The sequence below is a fragment of the Topomyia yanbarensis genome, chromosome 2 (assembly GCF_030247195.1).
Source record: "Topomyia yanbarensis strain Yona2022 chromosome 2, ASM3024719v1, whole genome shotgun sequence".
Lineage (NCBI taxonomy): Eukaryota > Metazoa > Arthropoda > Insecta > Diptera > Culicidae > Topomyia > Topomyia yanbarensis.
The window spans coordinates 436,296,489-436,320,182 of record NC_080671.1 but is presented as its reverse complement, the minus strand read 5'-3'; the positions used below and the strand labels follow the sequence as shown (position 1 = coordinate 436,320,182).

The 23,694-nt window shown below is 38.1% G+C and overlaps 1 protein-coding gene across 1 annotated transcript in view; it reads left to right on the top strand.

The window, feature by feature from the left end:
- The window catches only part of LOC131685527 (high affinity cGMP-specific 3',5'-cyclic phosphodiesterase 9A), a 580,386-nt gene that overhangs the window by 12,637 nt on the left and 544,055 nt on the right, over positions 1-23,694 (top strand). The window contains exon 2 of the mRNA XM_058969320.1: positions 743-1,611. The gene's annotated coding sequence lies outside the window, so the exon portion shown is untranslated. The remainder of the gene's footprint in view (positions 1-742; positions 1,612-23,694) is intronic.

Sequence of the window (23,694 nt, the reverse complement as noted above, 5' to 3'; positions counted from 1 at the left end):
AGTAAAGAGTGAAAACGCCAAATGCTAAACAACTAAGAACGAAAGAGTAAAGCGCTAAGAGCACAAGATTCGAAGGCTGAAAAGCGAAGAGCAAAAGATCCCAGTGTGAATGGTCAAATAGCGAAGAAGCTAAGAACTAGAAAGTCAGAAGCAAAGTGCCGATACTTTGAAGCGAATGAGCAAAGATCGCAATGACAAAGAGCGATTCAGTTAAGAGTAAAAGCGCAAAGACCGAAAGAGTTAAGATCAAAAGAGCCGATAACAAAAGAGACAAAAGCGAGTTCGGCAATAACGCAAAACTATCAACGTACCACCCAAGAACGAAAGAATTGACCGAATTGCGAATGACTCAAGAGTGGAAGAACCAAGAGGGAAGAGTGAAATGTCAAATATTCTCAATTTTTATATTTTGGTATCAATTCGTAATATACCCTGAAAACCACGAGAACCAATTAGTAGGAAGAGATACAGCATAACATCGTTAGTACCGTACTTTTGTTCGGTCTATGTCGAGAAGAATCCGAGAAGTAATAAGAAATAAGGCTTTCGTTGAATTGTTTTGTGTAGAAATAACTTGATATCAACGAAGGATTTTTTTTCCCTAAAATTACGTATTTTGCATTTTCATTAAACTGGTCATTATTTTGCCCGACACTGTACATATTTTTCGTATTAGAATGAACCCCAGGAGTCTAGCCATAATTTCCAAACTAATTCCAAATTTCTTCTCTCTCGATTTCAGTGACCACCCCAGCCCGAAAAAAACGAAACAGTTCAGCTAAAAAGTGAAACCACTTTACCGCCTCCCCCAAATTCCTTGCGATCTAGTATCTGCAGTGACGCGGTTGCGGCTGCAATCCCGAGGCCGGCCCTGTATACTGTAAACAATAGTGAATGAAATATCAGGATTGTTTTTTTCACTTCAAATAAACAAAACGAAAAATTCGCAGACTGCCTGAAGAGTGCCGCAGCCATCACAAGTGAGTAGACGGACGCGCGCGCTTCTAGAATTTTGTCTGTTTGCGTTGACATCTTTTGGCGGATGCTCCCTGTTCTGACTTGAATCGATGGGAAGAAAGTGACCAACTTACTGATTAGGTCCTACTGTGGTGTGCCATACGGGTTTGTGTCGGGAGGGGCCATTACCTACTGAGCCGAGTTCTCTACCGCAAGTGATCGCCCTTCGATTGCGTGGATCGTGTTGGTTGTGGTGGTTGAATAGTGTGGTGACTTCGGTGTGTTGCAGTGTGTGGCTAGTGTCGCCAGAAGAAGACGTACGAAGAAGTGGCAAACTGCATCTCTCGGAGTGTGTGCGGCACATGCAAGATCATTGATCTATCGGGTTAATTTATTGCGCTGTTTACCGATTCCGGTGTAGGTTCGAGCATGCGCGTGCTGTTGCTGCTGCTACAGAAAGCGATCGAGTTGGGAATGTGCGGGGACCGGTTCTCGTAGTGTGATCCGCTTTTTTTGCGATCGATGGGGAGGCGAGGAGTGTGAGTTATGGTGGATTGTGCATGATCTACGAGTTCCATTAGCGAAAAAAGTACAAAGATTTTAAGCTGCGGTGAATTGTCTGCGGCTGCGGCTGGAAGGTCGATTATTTAACAGGTGGGTGGTTTATATATTTTTTGCTATAAAGATCTCATTACGCGAGAATGTGGCATATGTTGGGTGTTCAAACATGGCTTGTTTACCCGGTGTCTGGGCGGAACTTATAGGGGAAACTTGTAGTTCGATAGAAATCTGAACGGAGAGTTGTGACTGCACATATAACTATTCAACTTGGTTTGTTTCAATATTTTAGCAGTAGCACTGTATCGAACTGATATACTGATATATAACAATATCGGAGCCTGTTTTGTTTGGTCATTTAAATGATCGAATAAAAAATTCAGGAAAACAAGCAGTTTTTTTTCATTTTCGCTTGACACTGAATCTGAGTCGATTTCGAATCTTACTGCTGTTCGACATTGAACATTACATTTTATCAAATCAAATGCGTTGGATTGATGAAGTTCTGGTTTCAAAACAAGCAAAAATGACTTAGTAACTGCTGATTTAACCAAATTATGCATCATTATTTTTGGTAATAAGTTTGGCTCATCGTCGTGATTACATCTCTTCAGTATAAAGCAACTGACTTGATCACCATGTAGGCTAGAGTGACAAGACAAGAATGACCCCTATCGGCCCACACCTGAGTCGATTTTCACTTCCGCCAGGAGTGTCTGCTCTAAATTTGAAAAAAAAAAACGGACAAATATAGTTGTTGGACCAATTTACTTGCCGTTTTATAGGTTTTTTGACAATTCTCATGGAATAAACCTACCAATTCGCATTTTAACCGCTAGGGTGCCTTATATGCATCAGAGAAATCACTGCAACCGATCATATGAAAGATAATTTAATTGTCTAGAACTTTGTTGATGTCTGCAAATCAATCTAACTTTGTTAAAAGTTATTCAACTTTTATCTAAGTGATGCGTGAGTTAGTTTTGCATGGGGCCTAACAGTACATAGTGGAGTATTAGTACTTGATTTCCACGAACTTTATATTTTTTACGAAATAATGGTTGGATTAAGAAGCATTTTAGTATATAATACTATTGTCAACCAGAGTTAAAAATATTCAAATTCATTGAATGAAAATTGATCATATTAAACCGCATTCATTTTAAATATTCAGTGACGCAGCTGAAAACGTTAAACGAACAAACCGTCCATTCATCCAGGCAGATTTTCATTCGGCTCCGATTATTACGCGAAGCGACCATGCAGCAACGAATCAAACGCATCAAAGTAGGCCCTGTCACAATGTAAGCGATGATGATTGTTGTTTCATATGCTTTATCGGCATTTGAAAACATTTTCCTAGATAATTAGTGTAATGAATATATTGTACGATATTCAACTGAATGAATAAGATGGCTAGTTGAATGAATTTTTTTTTCTATTCACCGCGAGTCGCAACAGGTTCATTTTTAGCCGTCAAATAAGAGCTTCGATTATTTTTAACACTGGTATGAACCAGTCGCGCGTTGCTGCGACTTTCAACGAAATAGGAGTAAAACACAATTTGTTTCGAAGCGCAATCTGGCAGGCAGATAATCTCCAACCAATAGCACACAAGTACGCTCCATAACAAATGTCTACTACGTATAAATTTTTACGGCAATCGATTAAACCGTTTGGGAGTCCATAAATCATATACATACAAACATTGACTTTTATATATATATATATATATATATATATATATATATATATATATATATATATATATATATATATATATATATATATATATATATATATATATATATATATATATATATATATATATATATATATATATATATATATATATATATATATATATATATATATATATATATATATAGATAGAAGATAGATAGATGAGTTATGTTTTGTTAGAAAATTTTAGTTCCCAATTTCACCGTGCAGAGGTTGTCGGCACTAACTGTTCAACAGAGATAAATAGGAATAAGGTGTCTTCGGCGAAGTTGTAGAGCAAGCATTTTTCAATAATTCTCCTAAAGAATTATTCTATTTTCTTCCTTAGAAAAGATTTCCATCACTTCGAATAAATGTAGAATTAATTTTTTTTGGCCAAAAAATGACGCTAATTATGTACTAAAATCCTACCAAACATAATATTTTGTTAAACCCAACCATTTTTCCCAAAAAAAAATCATTTGAATCAACTGTTGGGGCCATATTCCTACAGTCCTTTCCTTCTAGTCACTAGGTGACGTGATTGTAAAAATATGGCCCCTAATTCATAACGTTGCGCTGTTAAGTCCCATGCAAAACTGACTCCGATATCACATCGTTAAATGTTTAATAAAGCTTCTTAAGAAAGTTGGATTGGTTTGAAGTCTTCGAAAAAGTTGCAAGTAATAATTTTTTTAATTTATTTGTTTATTTGTTTATTTATTTATTTATTTTGTTATTTGTTGTTTTATTTATTCATTTATTTATTTATTATTTGTAAACGAAAATTATTAACAGGCCGCTATCGGTCCCAAAAATGATAAATTAATATAAAAACTCTTAAAAAATCATAAACCTGGACCTTATCACATTACGGTACAAATGGAAGTCGAACGAATGTGTCACACGAATAAAAATGCCGCATTCGCTTTATGACTTAACTGGGTAAAAGGTGCTCTCAGGGGAATGTAACAGCGCAACGTTCTAGTTCTCGCTTGGACATTCACTTGTTCTTTTAGGTAGTCTTCCCATATGCACATCGTACACAATGTTCGCTCTGGTTCTGTGCTCATATTAAACCCACACTTCGTGTACGAACTCAAACGCGTTATTTCGTACCCAAACACGTGCACATGTTCACCTGCACAACTGAACCCCATGTACGTACACGGTGTGCGTACACATCGGTTCGTGGCACTAGTTTTCTCTTCATCACTCTCATCGTCACTAGCGCTGACTCTTTTTGCCATGAGCGAATCGTTCTCGTGTACGCACCCGGTGTACGTGCACGGATGTTTGAACTGGAGTTTGCACATCGTTCGCTTGAGTTCGATGTTCGAGGCGAACTTATACATCGAGACGAAGCCTGTTTGAAGTTGAACACGTGCACGAAATTTTGTACACAGGTACAAAATTGTACATGTTCATGGGAAGTCTGCTTTTAGGGGATCATACATAAATTACGCAACACAAAAATTGTCCAAAATTGACTTCCCCCTCCCCCATGTAACAAAATATCACAAATTTATCTATACCCCCTCCCTTATTACGTATTAGCTTACTTCCCCTCCCCCATATGTCACAACATGTCACAAGTTGTCGTACCCCCTCCCTCCCCTAAAAGCGTTACGTAATTTATCAATGGTCCCTAGGGCTACAGAATCAATGCGTACTGACAACTAATAGGTAACAACTAGGCTCTTGCTGTATCTCTGCGTTGTTGGAGAGTGTTGAGTCGAATACGTGGATGGCTCTCGTGGCTACACCCAAAACGAATCACCGGGAGCGTAAATGCATCTGTTTTTTCACTCACAGTGCGAACTACCAAATGATTCGTTAGTGTTCAACCAACCTCACACTTGTGCAATACAATTTCGAACTCCATAGTTAGCTATACACAGTGCAGAGATTTCTTGAATAACACATACCAACGTCTCAATGCTGTCTCACTTGTGCTCGCTGCAGTGATGATGAGAAGTTTATATAGCTCATTGAAACAGCTAGCAATCATGTGTCGTCATAGCCTAAGGTATAAATAGGAGTTTTAACGAGTAGATGTGTACAGAGCAAGAATTGAATGAGTAAAATGAATAAAACTAAAAAATAAATAAAATTAATAAAATTAGTAAAATAAATAAATATAATAGCATGTCCAATTTTTTTAGCGTATAACTATAACGGTCCAAAACCGTTTTTCCTTATACGTGTTGGAGTAAAGAAACACGAAATACCTGTTTTGATGAAGAAAGGTGCTTCCCTAGTAGTGCTAGAAGCTGCTAAATTTTTACCTTCCGATCCTCAATACATATCTCCTGTAAGGTTTCCAATAGTACAATTGGTCGGAAAAGTTCGATTTGTTTAACTATATTTTGGAAAATAATTTCTCTAATTGTTACACGAAACGTATCAGAGCCGTACGAATGCCTGAACCGAAAGATGCTTTCGAAAACTTTTTTTTAATCGGAATGAGAGGATCGGAACGCCATTCCAGAGGTAGGGGAACTGGTGGTAAAATGAACACGTTAAGCAAAGTCATTATTTTCTAACTAATAAGTGATTGAGATACTACAATCACCTCATACGTTTCTTGTTAGACATGTTTTGTACATATTTGGTGAAAATATTTCGACATAAACACAAGTTTTCGAACATTATTCTTGATTTCAAAACATGTCCAAAAAAGAGACATGTTTATAGCGTGTGGGTAAAATGAACATGTGCTGGTGGTAAAATGAACACCTTCTAGTGACCTGCAAAATGTTCTGTATGTATGCAATGCTTAGCGTTGAAAAGCAATTTCCGAGCAATGCTGATGTCCCAGCGGCTCATGAACATTGCATACACACAGGGCATTTTGTAGGCAAAAAAACTTGTCACGGAAAAATTAAATTTTCATGTAATACTAACCAATTTACAATTCTGTGACATGGAAACACATCTACAAACTTGGGGTTATCCATAGGTGTTTAAAATTTAAGGATCTGTTGGAGAACAGTGAAGATATAGCAACTTGAACTTAGCAATTAATGTTGAGGCTTGGTACTTGGAGCAGCAAGATGGTTCATATTACCCCCACTACAACCTGTTCATTTTACTCCCTAAGACATTTTATTTTCTAACAGCCGTTCCGATTGAGCCGATTTGTCCTGATCCCTACTTATTGCTGTGAAATATCTGCAAGAGGTTCAACTACTGTCATGTAACACCATTTTCACAATAAAATTAAACTTTCACTACAAAAGACCTTATATTCTACATGCCGAATTTAAAATCAGCGACAAACATGAATGCCGATTTTGGTTTTCATCATATTTATTTCACATTCGACAGCTTTTTATCAAAAGAAATTATTTCAATATCCTTTGAATACTTGGCAGGTCACGTTTCTGTGAAGTTTGTTCTAAATTTAACTAACATTGACTTGATTTGGCTACCTGTTCATTTTACCCCCCCCCCCTCCCCCTGTTCATTTTACCCACAAGTCCCCTACTTGAATTGAGCGTATAGAAACGAAAAAAGAGGCGCTCCTTTTTCCTTTCTTTTCATCCTGAATTTTCATCAGCCTTCTCTTTTTATTCCACAACGAACACCAAAAAACGTGAGACGATGCTTCGCTACGTGTTCAATAATTGAAACGTATTATTGCTCTCTAAGGCTATGTTTTCACGAGTAATTTAAAAATGTGTGCGATCAAGTCGGCCGCTACATACTAAAGATTTGAAACCAACAGGTTAATCGTGATTTACTAACTGAAAGATGCAACCAGTCGCAACATTTTAGTCACTCTTCGGATTTGCCAATTGATGTCACCCTGTTATTCCATCGCGTTCAAGGATTGCAATTGGCGATCACATCGAGTGACTAAAATGCTGTTAATGGATGTAGCACTACGTTTCTTGTGTGAATATTACGAATCAACATATATTGGACCAAAACGGCATGTTTCCCGTATGTAGTCAGGTGAACATAGGCTAAGAGCAAAATTTGGAAGCCAACATTTATAGATACTGATGTGATTGATTGACTGTATATGAGTTAACAGCAATTGGCATTGAACGCAATGGTAAAATCATGACAGTTTATAAAGATGGGTGGTTAGTAGAGTGACAGAAAAAAAATGACTACTATCGGCCCACCCCTGAGTCGATTCCTAGTCCCACCAGGAGTACATGCACCAAATTTGAAGCAAATCGGACATTTGTGCAATAATCGTTAGGTTTAGCTCAATAGTATGTTCAGAACAATTATAGTTTATAATACATTATGTTTTGGTTAGAAAATTTTAGTTCCACCTGTGGCCACATAGAGGGCGCCATCACTAGCTTTTCAACGGAAAGAAATTGAAATTAGATGTCTTCCACAAAGTTGTAGAACAAGCATTTTGCAATACATCTTCTCGATATTCTTTCTATTTTCTATGAAAAGTTAGTGTTGGCGCCCTCTATGCGGTCACAGGTGGAACTAAAATTTTCTAACCAAAACATAATGTATTATGTACTATAATTGTTCTGAACATACTATTGAGCTAAACCTAACGATTATTTCACAAAAATAATTAGTTCGTGCGAATTGAGTACTGATACACAGCCATGCGCTGTTAGGCCCAATGCAAAACTGACTCAGGTACCGCTTCGTTAAAAGTTTGATAACTTCTTTTAACCCTCCGGAAGTCGCGCAATTGGCTCACTGAACGAACACCCGCTGGTGCCCAAAGACAATTTCGCTAGATTTTCAGAGCAGCGTGCACTCAGTGCACTAGCCGTGCCGGAAGGTTAACAAAGTCGGATTGACTAGCAGTCTTCGGCAAAGTTGTCGAAAATTAAATTATCTTTCTTATTTTCACTTACAGTGATAATACGATGCGTATAGTGCCACCCAGCGGCGAAATGCGAGTTAGTGGGTTAATCCTATACAAACTTCAGGAACGTTTGTTCTGTAGCTAGACTTGTCCGATTTGCTTCAAATTTGTTGCAAGTACTCCTGGTGGGACTAGGAATCGAGTCAGGGATGGGCCGATTGAGATTTCAAAAAACATGATTTTTCTGGGCAGTCTAGTGGGTAGTGTCAGAAATTGAATAAAAAGAAATTTCGTCTAGTAATTTGAATGCAATAAGTGTTAGTTTTCTTCAAAAATCATCTCGCGGAGAGATACTAGTGCAAACAGTACCTGAGATATGATTAAAAGAAAAGCATAGGCCTTTGACAATTTGTTAAAACGGAGCGTGCTCTTATGGTTCAATCGACACAAAAATTTGAATTAATGAAAATTTATCCCTAGATAAACAATCTCCCAACAAAATTGGTTCAAATCCGGGAAGGTGGATTGTGCATGTATAATTTTTGCGCAAATATTTTTTTGTCGATAGAATAGTATCAAAGTTCTATTGCTCCATTCAGTACAACAGCTTAATTAGCGTCATTTCTATTTTTACTGAATCCGGAATTGAATGAAGGCGTTCAGGTTAATAAAAAGTGAATTTTAGATAGCCTATCCGATTAATGCAAAATAGTTAAATTTCAACATTCGGCATAGTAGTCGAAAGGTTGTGTCTCATTAGTATATAAAACAAAAAAAAGAATTCTTGTACTACAAATAAATGTCAATAGGAGATATCATTTTATTAGCATTTTATCCTGATCTACAGATCGGGTATTCAAACCGCAGAACTTGTTAATTGATTGTGATCATGTTCCAAACGCCTTCGGAGCTCGTGTAGTTTGTTCTATATATTGGTATGTAAATACCTCTAGAAACGCTTGAACGCCTTTACGACGAGGAGTGTCAATAATGTCTTTTATAGTAAGCTTCCAATTTTAGAGAGTTTTTATTTAATGTGTACATAGCGTTCAAATAGATTCTATTTTCAAACCGTGTTTTTCTTCATATAATGTTATCATCAAAACAGTAGTCAGTAACTGCAAAATCGACCGATAGCTAGTGATTAAAGAAAGTTATAATTTCATATCGAGAGCGTCCCCGTCTCTATCGCCGGCAGCTAACAGCGATGAACTTTTTCTTCCACGCTTCCAACGCACCGCTATGTATAATCCACGCTCGTGCGTCGGTCGGTCGCTCGGTGGGGATGATCGTTTTGCGTTGATTTACGATGCGATCGCTGATCCATGACTGAAAAAAACTTCGCAAACTTCTGGTTTTGATGTCGACCAGCAGATCATTATGTTTCCGCTGAATAGCCTATTTGGTTGATTGTTTGGTTTTGATTGTTTAAACACGGTGTGTGTCAATGATGGTCGCTCAGCTCGCAGGTACTCAAGCCGTATTTTATAGCTTCTTTTTTCGGGTTTTATAGCTGCTTAATCGAAATATTTTTTATGACTTTGTCCATGCGTTTCTATCCGCGTGTCGGTCTCGGTTATGGATTCGATCATTAGTGAAATGAGTGAGGGATTGTTTGGACGTTAGCATCATTAGCAACGCATGTTTGAGTGGACCGTCGTAGTTTGATTTAGTAGTTTCTAGTGGTGCTGAGTTCGATTGTCACGGAGGATTCTGTCTAACTGAGGGTGAACTTTAAGTAGAGCTAGTTTGCTGCTTTCTGTTCAATGTACTAAACCTAAAAAAATATCTGTCGTTTAACGGTTAGGCGCAATTTGAAATGGAGAACATATATGCATCACGAGACGAACGAATGTCCGTGACTATGTAGTTATCGGATGTGTTTTATGTTATGATAATAAATATGTTTAACGTGTCAAAAATTAGTCATAGTTAGTGTTTTTATTGACGGGTTAATATTCATAACAGTAAATCGTTGTGTTGTACAATTGCGAAAAGCAAAACTTGGCATAAGTATTAGTTGAAAATAAACGAATGAGCAAATCTATATATCGAAAAGTGTACAACAGTTAATGCATTCGAGAACGCAACTGATCAGATTTAAGTTGGGAATACATGAAAATATGCAACTAAAACATTGAGAAAAAAAAACCAGGATGTTTAAGAAAATTTCAAGAATCGGCTATAAACTGCGGTGAAGGGTCGATTGGGCAAGAGCTTGTTTGATCGTATAGACTCAACTCTGTCTTCGTTGCTTTCAACAAAAATGCCATGACAAATCCACGTAAAATGCCTCGTACATGTATACTTGTGAATAGCGCTATTGACGCAAGTCTTATATCCGACCTCGCGACTCGTTGTGAGTCGTTATCTCCTCTCATAATCGGTAGTGATGTAAATGCCAATCACTTAATGTGGGGCAGCTCAGATATAAATTAGAGAGGCACTGGACTGATGAAATACTTAAGTAGCACAAATCTGGCGATCTGACAGAGAAGTGCTATTAGATATAACATTCTGCTCCGACTGTATTACGTATGAATTGGCTCGTACCGAACGAGCTCGAACCGTCATTATCTTTTTAAAAGTTTAAAAGTCTTGTTAGATATTGCCACATATCATAATCCCAAAGCTACAAACTCGCCAAACCGACTAGGTTTCATGTGTATTTTACCTTGATTGAAACTCAAAGTGACATGGATAAAACAAATTCACTTATTGTAGTAGCTGGAGGACACGAATCCAGTTTTTCCTAGCAAAGCTTGTACGTGGGACGTAAGGGAAGGTTATGTGGCTGCTCTCCACAGTTGATTCTTTTTAGCGTCACTACTGCTCTAGTATCGACTAAATGATCCGCACTTGCTGAATCGTTGTTGCAAGAATGGGTTACTGTGCGATCCAGCTGCTTGTACCTGATACTGTTCATGGCAACAAAAAAGAGATCAGTGAAAAGTGCTTTGCCGAAGAGGACGTACTACGGCACAGCGGGATCGATGAAGGTCACCTGAAATGCTTTTCATTGATGATAGGATCTGGTCCTATCATCCGCGATTGATACTGAACACAATTGGTATCGTCGCTTGTATCGTACGTTGCTTAAATCAGTGATTTGTAAAACAGCAAACTCCATATTTACCTTGATCTTTTCATGTTAAATTCTCATCGTTAACCGCACCATCTATCTCAACTTCCAGAACGGGTCCATATACGCGATAAATTTACGTAAAATGGCTATCACAAATAATCATATTTGCATGCTCTGGATTATTGATCACAACTCTACGTTTGTCTCGACGAATGGTTGGGTGGTTTTTGGCTGTCTCGAAGGAAGACAGCGAATGGACCGATCGAATTGGCTGGAAAAACCTTTAGTCGGAGAATCTAAGCAATGATAACCGCTGTTTCTTTCTTATTCTTGATTGATCACAATCAGAAGTGGTAAAATTCTTAGGAAAGATGGATTTGATGGACCCGCGAAGAGAGGAAAAAGTTTTGAACATACAGTAATTGGTCAATATAAAGCAATACAATAGATTTTAAGAAGATTCTCAACTTCCTGGACGGTTTACGATGGGATCGCACAATTTGTGCAGCAGGCCTGAATAGAAAGCAGTTCATCGCACTGCTCACACAGAAGAAAGCTTTCAAGAGGTAACTCACCTTATCCTTAACTTTTTTGGCTTTGAACAATCTTGCAATATCAGTCTATTCCAAACCACCAAAGACAACGGTCACGATACCTTGTGTGCTTTCTGCTTCTACCCGAGCCTGCCCAAAGTAAACGACAAAAACATTTACATGCATATTTATTATCCTACATGCATTGTCTGAAGATAAATGGAGGTCTTTTATTTTTGCCTTCGTGACCCGTCGAGAAAAAAATAATCGCATAAGCAAGAAATGGAACTACTGCCATATACTGTGGCTATTGACTTCCCGTGTATTCTTGTAAGACCAAGAATTTGTATAAATACAAATGAAGCTTTGGATTTCTGAAGTCGCTTAATTTCAAAATCCCCACTAGAGTGGCAGTTATTTTTACGATGTTGGAATTTTGTTTATCGCTGGTCAAAAATGAATCAAGGCATAAAAATATTGGAAAAAATTTTTGGACCATTTCAACACGTACCCCAAAGCGATTGAAGTTTTATATATGATGTTTATGTATTTTTTCATACGTTTTGAATGAAAATTCATAACTTTTTTTAAAGTTATCGAAACATTTTGAAACTTGGTAGTGTTTGAGCTCACTATGAATGGTTTTCGGATTCGTTAAAAAAAAATTGTTTTGCAAAAATGCTCAAATATCGGGTTTCCTTCTTTTATTTCAAATAATTTCTTTAAAATCTTTCATAGTGTGCTCAAACTCTTACCAAGTTTCAAATTTTTTCTATTACTTTGAAAAGAGTTTGGAACGTTCATATTAAACGTATAAAAAATACATTTATTTCTCAGCGATTGAAGTTTAATCGCTTTAGGGCACGTGTTAAAATGGTCCAATTTCGCTCAAATTTTGCCAATTTTTTTTATATCTTGATGTTTTGACCAGCAATGAATAAAATTTCAATATCGCAAAAATAACTTCCACCCTAATCCCCACATATATGGATTATGTGGGCCACTTACTTGCAAAGTGGCCATTATATGATTTTTGTCATATTTCGTAGAAGTGGAATCGATTACGGAAGATTTACGGTGAAAAACTACTTCCCAGATATTTCAAATATTGTTTTTGTGGAGAGCATACTGGTGGACCGACCCTACCTGTTGCTGTAGTACAGAACACAATGGGATTATACCATTACACAGAAAAATATTTGCATTCACGTGCCTGTTCCGCGAACAGACTGCTTAATTTAAATCGGTTGGTCAGGCAATAAGGATAACTGCTAAAGCTGCGTCAAGTACCTCAAAATCAACAACCAGTACCATCAGTGTGTAAACCATATGGAAGAAAGGAAAGTTGCCAATTTCCAGTTTCTTAAAATTGTTGGATTTGCTATCATATGGTTTGCATGCCATCGAGTCAGGCATGTACAACGAAATAATTTCATGAAAACTAAAAAATTTCATTTTTGGAGCATTTTTGTTTTCGAACGCGGATCGACGAGTTTTTAAATTGAAATTTATTGTAACAAACCGAAACTTATTCGATGCTATTTCGATCTGAAATTATTACAGGCTTCCGATGCTATTGAGATTTGCAACGATCATATATTTCTTTTTTCCTTGATTTCAAAATTGGAGGCGAAGAACATTTTAAAAAACGGTTTTAACCGCATAATTCGTAGCTGCTACTACGTGACTGAGCAGAACAAGCGAAATTGCTCAGAGAATCAACGAATGAAGCCTGGAAGTAGTTAGCCATTCTTAATGTGCACGTTTCGAGTGTTCTATACTTTGAAATGCGAATAACGGTGGCGGCTATGTGCTAATATTCATCGGAGAAGGAAAGGAATGTTAGTGTAACAAACGTTGTTATGAAAACTGTGTATACCTCTACATCTCCACGCTTGCCACGGGAAGGAGCTTTTTGTTAGTCGAATCGGGAAAAAAGTTACACAAATATGAAGTTACCTTGATAAGTGATACGATCATGCCCGGAGGTGTGTTCACATTTGTTTATTATTCTGGGTAGCCGGCTGCCGAGTATTTTTGAACGATTTAAGGTTTACTGAATTTATTCGGAAATTCTCATTTTGTAGAAATGCAACTTAAACTCCGTACAACCGGCTGTCGAGAGTAATGTTTAATTGAAGCAAACGGCAGTGATCTATTTTATCATTACTTGTTTCGTTATTCCGGTGAAAGCGGCATTCCATGAGCAATACAATATAATGAAAAGCGTACCTTTACTGTCTCGAGACATTTGTCCAAAAATATATGCTAATAGCTATGTAAATGAATATTTCGCAATACAAGTATTATTTATCGCATATAAACTTTGGGTTTATTACAAGCAATAAAATGACACAATTATGCATTGTTTTTTTTTCTCCACGAAAGATTGAACCTGACACAACAGACTTTGTATATAGGACATATCACAAACGATCAGTGGGTATATTGTGCTAACCTCCAAAGTAGATGAAAGATGAAGATAAGAACAACAAAAAGAAACATCGTCGTCCATAATTCAACACAAATTATTCCACTCAGAAAATACCATGCGCATTTCCCACGAACGTTAAATGCCCTACTTAGCCAAATAAACACAAAATAAACAAAGAAATAAGTTTGTTCAGTTTAAAGAAATCCTAATGAAATGTGTGTTTGATTGCAGTTAAATAGTGCCCAGGGGACCCGAGTGGTCTCAAAATGGCCCTGTTTTGAGACCACTCGGGGCCCCTGGGCACTATTTAGGGAAGGGGCTAGTTAGTTGAACAGGCGTAAACATATTACGAGTAGCATTCGATGAATATGATTAAGATTGAATAGAGATTAAATCAGCATGTTGTATATTATTTCTAGGTTTCCAAAGAGGATCATTTTTTAATGGAAATTGCTAAAAAGAAGATAAGGGAAGATAGTAGCATACGTAAAATTAAATGCGTAGTTAGCAGAAACTGGCAGAATTAATTATAGCAATTTGGCCTCCATAGTTACATAACGTTGTTTGAGGATAAAGAGTTTCTTGTCCAAGTAGGAGGATTAATGGAGTAGGGCAGTTTACCGTAAATTCACTATTCGAACTCACACGAATTCCTTGTACTTCATGATGCTTCTAAGGTTGATTTTGCAAACAATGCGCTCGGCTATGTATAATTGTTTAAGGGGTCCTCTTCTCTAGAGGCCTGAAATTGAGCTGTTTTGCGGAATTAATTACAAAGTCTCTACTGAATAGATCTTGAATTTTTATGTTTTGAGGCTACATGTTTTGACTTTTATATTTTAATTTTAATGACCAGAAAAAAAACAATGACAACCTTGCAACGTCATTGATAACATTCATGTTGAAACTGCTGCCAAGTAAGGCCTTTCATAAAAGTATTAGCCCGATTTTAACATTTTTTTTAAGTTATTCAGTGAACTTTCCGAAGTTTTCCAGAGTGCCTGATATTTTACCGCCAGAGATAAAATTAATATCGCCGAAAAGTATTAACAAACTATAGTTCGAAATTAATATCGCCGAAAAGTACTAACAAACCATAGTTCGAAATATATAGTCTGGCAAGCAATCTGCAATTGCGACAAATGAAGTCAAGTTTTTTATCACAACCAGGACTACCTTTTTTAGACCTGTGGTTCATCGGTGTTTTGGACTGATTTGACATCGTGCCGTTATGCAAAATAAGTTCTGGTACAGAGTCATCAAGATAAATTTTTTGCCCAAAGACTGCAATGCGCGAAACTGCCCGGAACTTCAGTGAAACGAAAGATGCTGGGTAATTACAAAGCAGTCGCCAAAAAAATCAGATGTTGCTAAAAATTAAATGATGTAAACTGCATTAACACAGTTTCAAGCGCTAATTGAAATGTAAAGTGTATATGCCGAGGATTCGTTTGTCTGTTCCATTTGACCATGCATTATAGTAGGGCTGACACTACACTACGTTAATCTACGAAAACCAAGTAACAATATGCCAATGAAATTCACTTTTCTAAAACATATTTTGGTTACGATTTCAACACGAAGATCTCCTTAAACGAATGTATTTCACGAAAATTGATCTTTATTTTCACACTAGGTGTTTACAACAGTGAATAAGAGCAGTACTGCGTTCCTGATGTGATGAAACTGGACAAAATTTGGCTTGTTTTTCAATAAAAAATCCACTTCGCTAACAAGTGGTGAGATCGAAACGTTAATCCCAACTTACTAACCTAAAGGTACACCCAGTTGCAACATTTTAGTCGCACTCCGGAGTTACGTATTGATGTCCCGCGCTGTGTATATACTTCCAAGGATTTACATTGTCCTGTATTGAGCCAAAGCCAACTGACGGCCAAATTTGTTGTGGGTTTTCATTTCTCGCTAACTCACCATTCACTATCATAGACATTGAAGAGACACTTATTTGTTTTCGATTACTTGTTCAATTCTCAAAAATAAAAGAATGTACATATTGCCAGTGCTATGTTGGTTGGAATAGAGGGATTCCATGAGAAACCGGCCAACCGCAAAATATGACCATCGTCGATTCGAACGAAACTTTGCAGTTGTGTTCGGTTCATGAATCTCCGTGATTTTCTCTGGCAATTGCAATATTTTGATACAAGAGCAATTTTTTAAAAGAGCGTAGACGTTTCGAAGTGCATCAATTTCCAAAAAAAAAATTGGTCTATTTCATACAGAAAAACTATCTGAGAATGAGCTAGAGAGAATGATTACTTCTATACGAAAAAAATATAGGGGAACCCGGGGCTATTAAGACAGTGGGGGTAATTCGGACCCCCTCGATTTCTTAGAAAATCGTAAGACTTTCTGACTGTCGTACATATTCGTTGAACCGCTATTCTTAAACATTAATTTCGACAGCCGAATCTATTTTTTAGAAAGGCGATACAACGTGTTTCATTTTTATGCCATTCTCAAAACAAAAATCACTGTTATGCAAAAACCGTAATTAAAGCAACAAATAAAATTGAAAAAAAAAAATGAATGAGATGTATTTTAGATAACTTGAGGCTCTTATTCTATGGAATGAGTTTTGTTTGGGTGAAAATACGGATATTTTCAAGACGCTAACCGCTTTTGTACGAAATGAGCGTACGGGGCTATTCGGACCCCTTATTCTATCAAACATCGTTTAGCGGTTTGCGACAATGCAGGCGATTGCACACGGCATAGCAAAGAAAATACACGATGCGCCAATCGACAGCTGTGACTAACCAAATTAAGTTTTTGTATAGGAATTTATTTTTTTGCTTCTTGAGGAGTTTCTCTAATAAATATTAAATATAGTTACATTGTAAAAAAGTAAAAAAAAATGACGGTCTGAATTGCCCCTACGTTGTAAAAGGATGGAAAAGAGTAGAGTTTTGCAAATCGCCACCTAGCGCTGCCATGGAGTGGTGCAAATGAACTTTTATGGCACCAAAATGTAGCTTATGTGTCATACTAACAATTAGGACTTTTCATCGATTATTTTTTTCACATCTATGCACCTAAAAGGGCGATTTGCTTAGGTAGGTCCAAATAGCTCCGAATACACTAAAAAATGTCATTTTTCACAAAAGCAAAAGTTTATATTAAAAATTTCAATTGCAAAAAAACCCATTCATAAAATTTTTTATATTTTGTTAACAAAAATCTAAAGACAAAACAAATATTTTGAATGTGATTGTGTGATGGAGAACTTATCGGTGATAAAGTTTTTCTGATAATACCTTTATACATGTACTTAAATTTCATACTAATAGACATACAAAACTATAATTTTATTACAAAATATAATTGTGCATTTGGCAAAAATCTTCCAAAATGCGATAGTTTTCGAGATATTTGGAATTATGCACCAACAAAAATAATTTATTCGTGTCGTGTATTAAAAAGTTGTTCGCGTTACCCCATCATAAAATGTCGTAGTCACCGCAAAGGCGTTTTTGGAAAACATGAATTCGAGATAATCACGCTTAAAGTTTCAGGTGTAAGCTACCCCTCCGTAAGGGAGCAACATGAAAAACGCTATAACTTTGCGTCTAGTGTTCCAACCTCTATACAAATTTGGGATAACATTCTTAAGAACCTAAACGTTAAGATATAGGAATATTTTTTTTCGATTTTTTGACTGACCTCAACATATGAAGCCCCTTTTATCGCCTTGGAGGTGCTATGGGAGATCTCAGCGCTTGCTCTGGGGAAGTGCATTGTGGATCACTTTTTTGCAGTTGTGCGGGGGAGATCCCTCACGTTTGTCGGGTGATTGATGGTTGTCTCGATGCGCTGTGATTTTGGTGTGCTCAAGGTCGCTTTCTTTTTTAAATATGCAGGAATTCAAGAAATGTGGATGAGAGTCAAAGGAAACATAAATGGGAGATAGAAATGAAGGTAGAAAACTGGAAAAATGGTAAGTTTTCTAGTACACATGTGTTATGTTATATATACAAATTGAACCAATATACTAAATACGCGTCGATTTCCTGCTTAAATGGAATCGAAAGTGTTACTGTAATGTTACAATCCAATTGGTACAAACATTACAGTAAGGCGGGGCTAGTTGATGGAACGATGACCTCGGAACATGTCTGGCACTGTACACGAAATGGGTCATCGGAAAGTCAATTGAGCTAACACCTTCCTTAATCCGTGAACCAAGTTATTTGCATGAATGTTTATATACATGCAAACATCTTTTTTCTGTAAATCACTACCAGCTAGTGGGAGATAGGATGGTTAACACACACACACACACACACCTCAACATATGAAGCCCCTTGAGATAGGCACGTTTCAGAAATATCGTAATGGCGAGTAGCGAGAAATATACTTAATTCAAATATTATTACTACAGGAGAAAAAAATAGTAACAGGAAAGCAACAATAAAAACGAAAACATATTTAAGAGTAGTAAACAAACTGAGGCTACAACTAAAACTATCGTTTGTTTTCGCGACGAGAATATGAAATAATTTTGAGCGGCCCAGACTAAGGATTAATTGTACTGGAAAATTAACTTTGTATAACGGACATACTAGCAATTTCACGCGCACGTCAGGAAATGAAGAAAAGAGTCTTTTTTGTCGCTTCTTGCGGCATGGGAGCAGTGACCAAATTGGATCAATTCTTGTCTTCTTCCGCCGAATGTCACTTGGCTTCTTGGCTGGGTTTATCCGAAGTAAGACAATAGTGATATCGACCTCCTAGTGGACACCGGACCCTTGTAGTTTCCAAATAGTGTCGTTAATTCAACCCCTAATGCACTCAAAAATTTTGGTGCAATTCGATACAACAGAAAAATATCCTGGGTTTCGATAATGAGCCTAAGGGCGCGTACTCTTGTTTGGTGGATAAGCGTGCTGGTTCTTTGAACTCTGAATCTTATGACCAATAATCATTAGATCGAGTATTTTGGCGGACAGCTAATATGGATGTTTCTACTTTCAAATGGAGAGATATATTGGTTGAGGTGATCGAAGACTCGTGACATGACCGGGAACTCTAGTGATATAGGGTGACTCACTCCCTGTCAGAATGTGATCCGTTCACCGACAATTAAATATCAGAATGACAATTACAAAATGTAATTTATACACGCGAAGTCAGATACACGCGAGCACACGCGACAAACACGTTAGCATACGAACGCTTAAGCCTTTCGCGATCGTACACGTACACATACGCCCGCGATCGCGCAAACACCTCGGTAATAAAGTGAACGTTTTAGTATTTACGAAGTTGAGAATGCTGTCTTAAACGCGAACCCAAAAACGTCCGTGTTCGCGCGATCATGAATCGGTCACATCCGAAAATCTTTATCCTCCACCCTAGCAACATAGATCCATGCATTCAGTTGGACAAATCAAAAATAATGTTCATATCCACTAGGCAACACGTTCCATGGCGACATGACCGGGAACTCTAGTGTTATGGAAGAACTCACATTCTTCTACCACCGGTCCGCGCGCTATCATCTGGAAACACGCGAATACGCGAAAGACTCACGGTTATAATATAGAATTCATACTTGCGAAGTTACATACACGTTAGCACACGCGACATATAAATGCACAAGCAATCGAACGCGTTAACGTACAAATGCTCGAGCTCTTCGCGATGATACACGCAATCGCGAAGTCCGTACACCCGCAGAGACATGAACCGTACAATGAATATCAGATTCAGAATTACGGCGCGTTGCAATTGGCCTAAAGCAGTGTTTTAGTGGGCACCATTGCCTGTCTCGTTTACAATTGTAGTGTGTGATTCTGACGGGGCGCCCTCCCGAGAACTTAGCTCTACAGCTCCAGTAGGACAACTCTTGAAAAAAAATTCGATGCAACAGAAAAATAAAATATTAATTTAGTGCATTGATTTTGTTTAAATTTAAACATTATTCAGTTCGAAAACCATTTCGACCATCCCTACACCTTCGACTAAAGATATAGATCCAGAGTATATACGCAGCAAGAGGGTAAAAGAATTTGCAGCAATCCTGCCATCATCAAGATTAGCATCATCATTGCAATCATTAGGTTTGACTAGCACTATCATCATCATCATCATCTTCATCGCCGTCGTCGTCGTCGCCAGTTGGAATTTGGTGTTATTTTTTTCCTTCTTCTGCATCGTAACCCATCTTAGCCACTTTCCGCCACCGTACCCCGTAACTAAGCATAGCAATCCATCCTTAATGATGACACAGGTTCCACTATCCAACGGTCCACGCGAATCAATGCTGCTGGAATCCGAGTGCGGAATAGGACGCTGGGGAGGCGGAATTAGGTAGGCGAGGGGGTGTTATATGTTGGTGCAGAGTGCAAAAATCCGGTCTTTCAGGTCCCGTGTAGCAGCAGCACTCGGGAGGCCCCAAGTCGCGTGCTGCGGCGTACAAAGGCCTTTCGGCTGTGTGTATGCGTGTGAGTGTGAGCTCGCGCAAAGAATCCACCTGGTTCGCGACCGTCGCTCGAGTGGTTGGAGTAAGGCGAACATCCAAAACGGGTTAGGTACAGGATCGTGTGCGCGCTGGTAACTGGTGCTGGTGCTGGATGCAGCCGCCTTCGACAGACCTTCTTGGAGTCGAACCGGAGCAACAAGGTCGTTTACACGGCCTTCACACTGTTATAATAATAATCTGCCGCTTCACGAAGGTATACTTGGTTTCAAGTTCGAAGCGAACTGGGGGAGATTTCTTCCTGACAGCGGGGATGGGGTGTGCGGATTCGAGGGAAGAACTGTGGCAACTTGGAATGGGGAATGTTTAAACATCGTCAAGCGAAACCGTTGCATTATCTAGAATCTCGGGTGTTGGGAAAATGGTTTTTAAATCTTCAGTGCAGTGATGTCAGATTTTAAAGACCTTAGGTAAGTCTTTGCTAGATATTTTCGTAATTGGCTCACCGCCCGCAGGACTGTTCCGTTATCAGAAAGTTAGTTCTACCACCCGTTTCAGAACCAGAGCTCGGTTTGCCAAAACAATGAAAATCACGAGCCAAATTTCTATTAGTTTTTATTCCTTCTCCTGCCCTGAAGGTACAGCTCAAGCTAATCCCGTTCGTACGAACGGAAACGTCCCGAGCGGGGATGAAAATGACACATAATGGAACGAAGGCACTACTAATTAATTAAAGTGCACAAACATTGCAGTGGGCGAAACGGTCGCATCGTGGTTCCTGCTCAATAGAAAGCTCGAAACCGAAGCGACTACAATCAGATAAGCGAAGCGAGTGAAAAATGAGAAGCGGAGAGAAATATGCTTTCATAAATGAATTAGGTATAGCGCCTGAAATATGACGTTCCGAATGGACGGTTGCAGTTGTGGTTGGTAGCTAGGATACCGAGAACGGTATGTGTTGTACAACACTACTCTGGTGGAGAATGGCAGTTTAAAGTTGCACTGTTCGAGCTGTGTGGAAATCACCTTATCGTAAATACTCCAACGAAATAAGTCGAGGAGTAAGGTACCGGTTTTGGACCCAAAACAGGATAAAAATAACACATATAAAGTTGAAAACTACCGTCCAATGATATAAATGAATTTCATCGGTTTATGTGGCCAATACAAGTAGCTTGGTGCATCTCCAACTGCCTCCGCCAGGAAGTCACTGATGGAATAAATAATTTTCCCCAAAGCAATCTCATTCGCACAAAACGCCTTCGAGTGGGTATCTGTGTGTGTTTTATTCCCATTTCTGCCAGCGCCTAGTTGGGGAGTGAGTTGGAAATTTGCAGTACATATTAGTTCATTTTATTATCTTTCATGGGAAAATTGCGCTCTGCTCACAAACCAAATATAGAACATCGTCCTGGTGGGAGCCGGGTACGACGACGACGCACAGGACACGTCGACCGGGGGTGGAGGTGGATAAGCAGTTGTAACTGCATGAAGCCGTTGCATCTATAGCTACACAATCCTGGCTGGCGGAAATTGCAGGTTGAGTCTCTGGGAGTGCGGAAGAATAGGAAAGGGGGTAGAACTGTTTGCAATTTGTTTTCTGACAAGAAGATTAAGGCTGAGCAGAAGGGAAAGTTACTTGATTTATGCTACTCTGTCTGCTCTCAGATAGATGGCTTGTATCGGTTGAAAAGCGATGAATAGTGGGATTGCTTCTCCTAGAGTTGGCTCCTCTAGAGTCTGTCGGCGTCTTCCGTAAATGGGAATGAAATAGCTAACCTATAGAAAGGCGGGAATGGCTTTATGGTATTAGTGATAAGGTCTATTTATGCAAATTGGAAAGACAGTTTAATTGGTGAAGAATTTATGCGTTTCGGAGAGCGCTTGCATGGGTTGCTTATTAAACCTATGAAATTACTGCGACCAGTTATGATGGATAGAGCGCACATTAAGTCGTAAATGATTCGTAAGCTTTGTTGACTGACCAGATGGAAAGTCGTTCGATGAAATAAATATCAATTCTAATTTTTGTATTCGATGAAATAAATATCAATTCTAAGTTTTGCATTGTGTAATTCAGTAGTTCTTGAAATTTTCTATTTGTGGTTTGCCTTCAAATATCTGCATTATTGTGGTATGCCTGAACCTTTCTGTTTTTCTCTAAGATTCGCCCTTTTTAGATTTTCCCTTCCATAGTTTAGTTGACTTTTACTGAAAATCGCCCGTAAGTCTACGTTCACACTTCGATTCTTTATTTGTAGAAAATGTTGACATATTTGAGAAACGTGCTTTGGTATTAAAATTTACAAAACAGCTTGTGCAATTCTTGCTCATTTAAAGTCATTGAAATGAAAAAACAAAATCGACAAGAAGGGCTATTTGACCATATTTTTGCCCGAAGTTATTTGAAACCTTTTTATGACGTATCATGTTTTCAATTTGCCCAATTAGATGGATCGTCAATCCTCTGAACAATAGTCCTTTTCTAAAATGCTCTAATAAGTAACAGTACAACCAAAACAAATCCTCTGGAGCGCAAATGCATCTCTTTTTGTACGCTCTCAAAATGTGAGTGTAAAGCTCCCAATTGATTCGCTAGTGTTCAACTAAACTTATACTCGTATAATAAAACGAATCACATAGCCACACGTCGTTGGCTATGGGTAGGCGACGTTAGGCATACATATGTTAGGCATTAGTATGTTAGGTATTCATACATAAGTACATTAGATATAATGTACGTTAGGCATAATGGACGATAGGTATACTGCCCATGATCGCATATCAGTCCCATAAAGATAGGAAATCCCATAGAAAACGGGACAACTATGCGATCATGGGTAGTATAATTCATATAAAATATAGAAACCATCGCAAGGTATTCTTCATTGTAGACATTTAAAACTCATGCTCGTTTTGTTGGGTTTAAAAAAACTACGCTTTACTATATACAGTTGCATACCTTCGTATAACTAAAACGAGAGGCTGCAAAATGAAACACAACATGCGAGATATTTATTACTTACAAGTATAGATTTTCTTTCTACCATTACCAATACAATTGTATCCAAATATTGAAAAGTAAAGCAGAATAGTGAACAAACATTAAGTTTTGGAATCTATGGAAACTTGTAGTGTTATTGACAACCTCTGCATTAGGGTACG